Source organism: Urocitellus parryii, unplaced genomic scaffold (genome assembly GCF_045843805.1).
Source record: "Urocitellus parryii isolate mUroPar1 unplaced genomic scaffold, mUroPar1.hap1 Scaffold_1354, whole genome shotgun sequence".
NCBI lineage: Eukaryota > Metazoa > Chordata > Mammalia > Rodentia > Sciuridae > Urocitellus > Urocitellus parryii.
The window spans coordinates 42458-50020 of NW_027551976.1; the positions used below are offsets into that span (position 1 = coordinate 42458).

Genomic DNA, 7563 nt, shown 5'->3' on the forward strand with positions numbered 1-7563 from the left:
GCTACATCAATAAGAAACAAACCGAGGGGGGCCGCGCACGGCAGCGCGGAGGCTGCCATCTTCTGTCCCTGTGGCAGTGGCGGTGCAGGCGCGGGGTCAGTGGCGCGGTGGTGCCCCTCGCTAGGCCTGGCGGTGGGCGTGGACCAGGCAGGAGCCTGGGGGCCGCCCGCCCCTTTGCCACCCGCGCTGCCCGCCTGGGTGTGGAATGCAGACCCCGCCCGGAGTTCTGGACTGGCCGGAGGCCGCCTGCGCCCCCCGGGCTGCGCAGATGGGATAGGCGAGGAAGATGTTCAGCTTGGAAGGGGCCCAAAGGAGGCCCAAGGTGTTGCTTGGCGGCGAGAGCAGGAAGGAAGAAAAGGCTTCTCTTTTTCATCGCACTCAGGAAGAAAGAAGGAAAAGAGAGGAAGAAAGGCGAAGATTAAAAAATGCAATAATTTTTCAGTCATTTATTCGAGGCTACAGAGACAGAAAACAGCAATATTCCCTCCAGAGAAGTGCGTTTGATGGCTGCGCACACTCGGCACAGTCTGGTGGCACTTTCTCCATCATTAGTTCCCCCAATCTTACCCTCCTGGTAAGGCCGCTTCTGTTTTTTTACAAACAAAGCGAAGATGCAAAACGATTGATATGGCTGTATCAGAACTTAATTAAACACAGCTCCCTGTTTGTCAAGCAACTGGACAGATCTGAGAGACCGACATGCTTATTTCAGATAAAGAGGCTCATGAGCCTCTGTTGCAGGTTGCTGCAGAGCTGTAATGATGACAGTTTGAATGTTGCACTTCCAATGCGAATGCTTGAGGTCTTTTCCTCTGAGAATACTTACTTGCCTGTTTTACATGATGCTAGCTATGTGGTGTCCGTAATTGAACAGATCTTGCACTACATGATCCACAATGGGTATTATAGGTCTCTCTGTTTGTTGATCAACAGCAAGCTTCCATCAAGTATTGAATATTCTGATTTATCTCGAGTTCCTATAGCAAAAATTTTGCTGGAGAATGTCCTAAAACCGTTGCACTTTACCTACAGCTCCTGCCCAGAAGGTGCAAGGCAGCAAGTTTTTTCAGCCTTCACAGAGGAGTTTCTGGCAGCACCTTTTACAGATCAGATTTTCCTCTTCGTCATCCCGGCCTTAGCAGATGTACAGACCGCTTTCCCTTACGAGCCCTTTCTGAATGCACTGTTGTTACTAGAGAGTAGATGTTCAAAAAGGAGCCATGGAGCACCGTGGCTTTTCTATTTTGTTTTAACTGTTGGCGAAAATTACTTGGGGGTGCTCTCTGAGGAGGGCCTGCTGGTGTATCTGCACATGCTCCAGACTTTCCTCTCCCAGTTGCCTGCCTCCCCTGCCGGCGCCAGCTCCCACGACTCCACCAGCGACTCTGAGGACGAGAGCGAGGAGGCCGACAAGCCCGCCAGCCCTGAGGACGGCAGAGTCTCTGCCCCATACATCACCGAGGAATGTCTGAAGAAGCTGGACACGAAGCAGCAGACCAGTGCCCTGCTGAACCTGGTGTGGAGGGACTCGGCCAGCTAGGAGGTCTTCACCCGGATGGCCTCCATCTGCCACACGCTGATGGTGCAGCACCGCATGATGGTGCCCAAAGTCAGGCAGGTCTCTCTGGGGTCCGTGTGCAGAGCCAATCATGCCCTGGCCAGGGCGCAGGTCCCCATCAGTTCAGCTATGTAGAAGATGGAATTTTTTTTTTTAAACCAACTAATACTGTTGGCATCTTTCCTGGCCCCATACATGCTGCCTCAGCAAGTCAGGTCACGTCTGATTCTGTAACACCTGCAAATGAGAGTGTAGACCAGGCTACCTGTCTTGAAAGTTGGACGCAGACCTTTGTGACAGAGCCAGTATGTGAACATTTCTTCTTGGGCTGTTTTCATAACAGCTGGTTTATCAGGTTGCCCTTGGTAGTTTACTCTATAGGTAAATGTTTGTTTTACAAAGCTCTGAGATAAACTTTTGGTTGGGACTAAAACAGATGCCCAACTTTTTTGTAAAGGTGGTTCATTTGAGCTTAGATGGTCTCAGCGGTGGTCCTAAGCTGTTTCTTCCCATTTGGAGTGACAGTGGCTGGTTGGGCTGTGTCTTCCACTTGGAGTGACAGTGGCTGGTTGGGTATCTGAGAAACAGCTGGGTGTAGTGCAGAGCAGAAGCAGCCGTTGTGCTGATGTCGCACAGGCAGGCTGCAGAAAGTACCACCTATCAGTGGGACCTGTGCAGATTCCTGTCTCCCATGGAATTCTCTGCAAAATATCACCCCGTCACACACACAGAGCGGGTCCTGTCGGCCAGGAAAGCATTCTCTGGCAAGGGCCAAGAGAAAAGTTCACCAGCTGTCAGAGTGGCCTGGTGAACGTTCCCTGGCTCTCTGCTGCCCACTGCAGTGGGAGAGGCAGGGCACTGTGAACTGTGACTAGGTCATCCTTAGGCTCTGTACAGGCAGTTGCTGCAGAGCTGGGGGTGACCCTAAGCCAGGGCCTCCTTGCTCTCATGTGCCACAGAGCCTGCTGCTTTGGGTGGTGGCCAGTAGTTGACTCTGCACTGCCCTGGACTGAGTGCCCCAGTGAACTGCTTAGGGTGCTGAGTGGGTGGAGCCCCTTGTGTACCGACTGGACCTCATGGGCACAGCACCTATCTCTTCCAGGAAACCAGTATTGAGAGTGTTTCCAGAGCTCATGAAATAACACATAGCCTTGCTTTAACTTTTGTAGATTTTAACTCCTTTCAGATTTGATTTTTTTTTTTAAGTATTTAAAAGATGATTGACATATCCCAAGCTGGTAACTCATCCTCAACTCCTGTCTGGCTAATATCAGTTCATCATCTTTCTAAAGCTGGGGTTTGCAGTTTTAATTTCTGTTTTACATTGATTGTTAGTGTAAAAGATTGTAGAGTCCCATTTAGACTGGTATGCAAAGATTTCCAAGACAGATGTGTGCATGAAAAAGGAAGATTAAGAGATCAGTACTCATAATTACCTCCTTTTTGTGTAAAAAAGAGGGAAAGGATAAGAGTATCTGATGGTATTTGTTTAGAGAAACGCACAGAGTGGGCACTAATGAGCATGTGTGTGGAGGTCTTCACAGCCCTACTGTCTCTGTGCTGCTTGAATGTGGGTGAAGTAGAGTAAGTTGCTAGCTGCTGTTATCATTTGTTTTTTGAGGTGCTTGGAATGGAACCTGGAGCCTGTGTTGAGCCACATCCCCAGTCCTAGCTTCTTTATTTGAGAGGACATTGCATGTCTTGTTATTGGACTTGTGAGTCTGAGGAAAATCTGGATTTAAAGTTATTTTTTCCTTGTACTGGGAGGGCAGTGCTTGGCAAGCATGCAGAAGGCCCTGGGTTCAATCCCCACGCTGCAAAAAATATATTACTGCTTAAAAATGTGAATAGATCCTAGATGGTTCCTTTGTGGGATGGGTCCAGGAGGACACTGTCCAAGTCCCCCAGGTCTAGTGGCAGCAGGGTTTTCAGGCAGGGACCTGAGGCAGCCTGTCTGAAAGTGCCCACTGGGGGGCTGTAGCCCGAATGCCTCCTGTGTCGTTCTGTGGGCCAGTGGGAGGTGCGCCACTCTGAGCTGAGCAGGGCCTCAGTGGCCTCATGGGCGGGCTGGGTGTGGCGTTCTACATTCTTTTTTTTTTAAATATATATATATTTTTTAGTTGCTGGCAGACCTTTATTTTTATTTATTTTTATGTGGTACTGAGAATCAAACCTAATGCCTCATATATGCCGGGAAGTGCCCCACCACTCAGCCCCAGCCCCAGCCCCAGCCCCACATTCGACATTCTTCATCCTTCCTCTCTCGGCCCTTCCACCCACTTCCTCCGCAGATGCTCCTCTCCTGCCTTCTCTTTCACTCCTGGGTTTCTTTGGGGTCTCCTTCGTGGGTTCTCTCTCTTTCTCAGTGTTTTGAAAGCTTTCCTTCTTTTTCCTTTACTTTTTCAGCCTTTTTCTTTCAGTTGATTTTCCAGGTGATGTCTTTCACATAACAGCTTCACCTGGGTTAGGTCGACTCTCCGGGTTCTCTTTAGCCTGCTGACACCTTGGTGCTCCAGCTTCATGGAGAGGTAGAGGGAGGGACCTGTTCCCATACATCCACACACTTCCCTGAGGCCCTCCATCCGTCCTGTGCTGGCGAATGTCCCCGTCATTCATGGTGCCCTCTGTGCCCAGTCCTGGAGCAACAGTGCCTTGCACATGAGTTAAGCACATGCAGGGACCCTGCAGCATGCCTGGAGCAGGCCCAGCCTCTCAGGAAGTCCCTGGGCCATGCTGTCCTGGGGAGTGGACTTAGACTTTCTTCCAGCAGTGTCCTGCCTGCCTTCTGTCTCCACAGGTGTTGCAACACTAGATTGTTGGAAGTAAAGCCACCTTGCTTAAACCTCACAGTGACTCCCTTTGCTTTCAGAAACACTTCCTATTCCTTGGACTGTGCATTTTTAGCAGAGCCTTTCATACCAGATATTTGGAGTCACCTCTGACTTGACCTGTGGCTCAGGCTGCTTTTCCCAGCCTTGCTTGATCTCTTGGTTTTCGATCACCCGTCCCACTTCTCCTACCCTCTCCTTTTACACACACGGGTGTCTGCACCATACCTCTGCCCCTCGTCCTGGTCTGTCCCGGAAGAGATGGCCTGGCATGTTCTTTTAGGCCTGACTGTTTGCTCTAGCAACAGGTCAAAAAGCTTTGAAACAGAGTATTAAAGGTATTGTTTGAGGGGCCAGGACAGTTGGCACCATAATTTGCCTATAGTTCTTATATAAATACATCAAATCAAGACATCCCAGATCAATTCTATATGTTTGATTCCCCCCCCCCAACAAAAACTAGTAGAATGAGCCAGCGTAGGAGCACCTGGTGCTGCTAATCACATTTTGGAGCTGTGTGCCCTGCAAAGGGCTATGTGTGTCCAGCACAGTGGATGTCTACCAACAGCAAATGGTCTTTTACTCTTGGTTTACAAGTTCATGGTTTTTTGGTTTTGGGTTTTTTTAATTTGTTTTACATAGTTGTACAAGTTCATGTTTCATGCTTTTAATAATGTAAGATAAAATGATTATTAATAACTTGAATGGACAAAAATAGATTTCTTTCATTGTATATGCAGAATTAAATATTATATATTGATAATGTGATTTATAAAAAACATTTATAATGATTTTAAAGATGTACTGGAGAAAGAAATAAATTTATTTCTTTGCCGTTGGAAAAAAAAAAAGAAACAAACCATAGCGATAAAACTTGGAACTATATTATTGTGCCAAGTTTCAAAGAGCTAGCACAAACCGCATTTGCTTTAGAGTTCCAACTGCATGTATCCATATAGGAGAAAACAGAGTGAAACCTCAAAATGAAAACGGTTACTGCGAACGAACGGTTTAACCTAGAAGAACGAAATTTGGTGAGCCAAGTGGGATTGGTCTAGTCATAATTATCTGCAAGTATGTTCAAGATTGGGTGAAAAAAATGTTTGCTGAGATTTCAGGAAAACCGTAGTTTTTTGGAAGCTTGGCAACCCCTTTCAATGAAAGTCATTTTCGTCAGTCTATGCTTTGGGCTGCTTCAAAAGGAAACAAACCAAAGAAATAGAACTTGGAACTACATTATTGTGCCAAGTTTCAAAGAGCTAGCACAAACCCTGTTTGATTTATATTTCAATCTACATTTATCCATATAGGAGAAAACAGAGTGAAACTTTAAAATGAAAACTGGTACTGCAAACAAACTGTTTAACCTAGAAGAACGAAATTTGGTGAGCCAAGTGGGATTGCTGTACTGCTCATTACCTGCAACTATCATCAAGATTGGGTGAAAAAATGTTTGCTGAGATTTCAGGAAACTCATAGTTTTTTGGAAGCTTGGTAACCCCTTTCAATGAAAGTGATTTTCGCCAGTCTTTGCATAGTGCTACATCAACAGGAAACAAACCATACCGATAAAACTTGGAACTACTTTATAGTGCCAAGATTCAAGGAGCTAGGACAAACCGCATTTGATTTGGAGTTCCAAATGCATGTATCCATAGAGGAGAAAACAGAGTGAAACCTCAAAATGAAAACGGTAACTGCTAACGAAAGGTTTAACCTAGAAGAACGAAATTTGGTGAGCCAAGTGGGATTGGTCTAGTCATAATTATCTGCAAGTATCTTCAAGATAGGGTGAAAAAAATGATTGCTGAGATTTCAGGAAAACCGTAGTTTTTTGGAAGCTTGGCAACCCCTTTCAATTAAAGTGATTTTCGCCATTCTCTGCTTAGGGCTACATCAATAGGAAACAAACCATACCGATAAAACTTGGAACTACACTATTGTGCCAAGTTTCAAAGAGCTAGTGCAAACCGCATTTGATTTAGAGTTCCAACTGCATGTATCCATATAGGAGAAAAGAGAGTGAAACCTCAAAATGTAAACGGTTACTGCAAACGAACGGTTTAACCTAGAAGAACGAAATTTGGTGAGCCAAGTGGGATTGGTGTAGTCATCATTACCTGCAAGTATCATCAAGATTGGGTGAACAAATGTTTGCCGAGATTTCAGGAAACTCGTAGTTTTTTGGAAGCTTGGCAACCCCTTTCAATGAAAGTAATTTTCGTCAGTCTCTGCTTTGGGCTGCTTCAAAAGGAAACAAAGAAATAGAACTTGGAACTACATTATTGTGCCAAGTTTCAAAGAGCTAACACAAACCCTGTTTGATTTAAATTTCAATCTACATTTATCCATATAGGAGAAAACAGAGTGAAACTTTAAAATGAAAACTGGTACTGCAAACCAACGGTTTAACCTAGAAGAACGAAATTTGGTGAGCCAAGTGGGATTGCTGTACTGCTCATTACCTGAAACTATCATCAAGATTGGGTGAAAAAATGTTTGCTGAGATTTCAGGAAACTCGTAGTTTTTTGGAAGCTTGGCAATCCGTTTCAATGAGAGTAATTTTCGTCCTAGTATGATTGAGGCTACTTCAATAGGAAACCATCCATACCGATAAAACTTGGAAATACTTTATAGTGCCATGTTTCAAGGAGCTAGGACTAACCGCATTTGATTTGGAGTTCCAAATGCATGTATCCATATAGGAGAAAACAGAGTGAAACCTCAAAATGAAAACGGATACTGCAAACGAACGGTTTAACCTAGAAGAACGAAATTTGGTGAGCCAAGTGGGATTGGTCTAGTCATAATTATCTGCAAGTATCTTCAAGATTGGGTGAAAAAAATGTTTGCTGAGATTTCAGGAAAACCGTAGTTTTTTGGAAGCTTGGCAACCCCTTTCAATTAAAGTGATTTTCACATTCTCTACTTAGGGCTACATCAATAGGAAACAAACCATACCCATAAAACTTGGAACTACACTATTGTGCCAAGTTTCAAAGAGGTAGCACAAACCGCATTTGATTTAGAGTTCCAACTGCCTGTATCCTCATAGGAGAAAACAGAGTGAAACCTCAAAATGAAAACGGATACTGCAAACGAAGGGTTTAATCTAGAAGAACGAAATTTGGTGAGCCAAGTGGGATTGGTGTAGTCATCCTTACCTGCAAGTATCA

At 45.3% G+C, this 7563-nt stretch overlaps 1 pseudogene; it reads left to right on the forward strand.

Annotated features, from left to right (window-relative positions):
• The first annotated feature begins 286 nt into the window (after positions 1–286).
• Positions 287–1693, forward strand: LOC144251633 (ubiquitin-protein ligase E3C pseudogene; annotated as a pseudogene).
• Positions 1694–7563: the final 5870 nt, after the last annotated feature.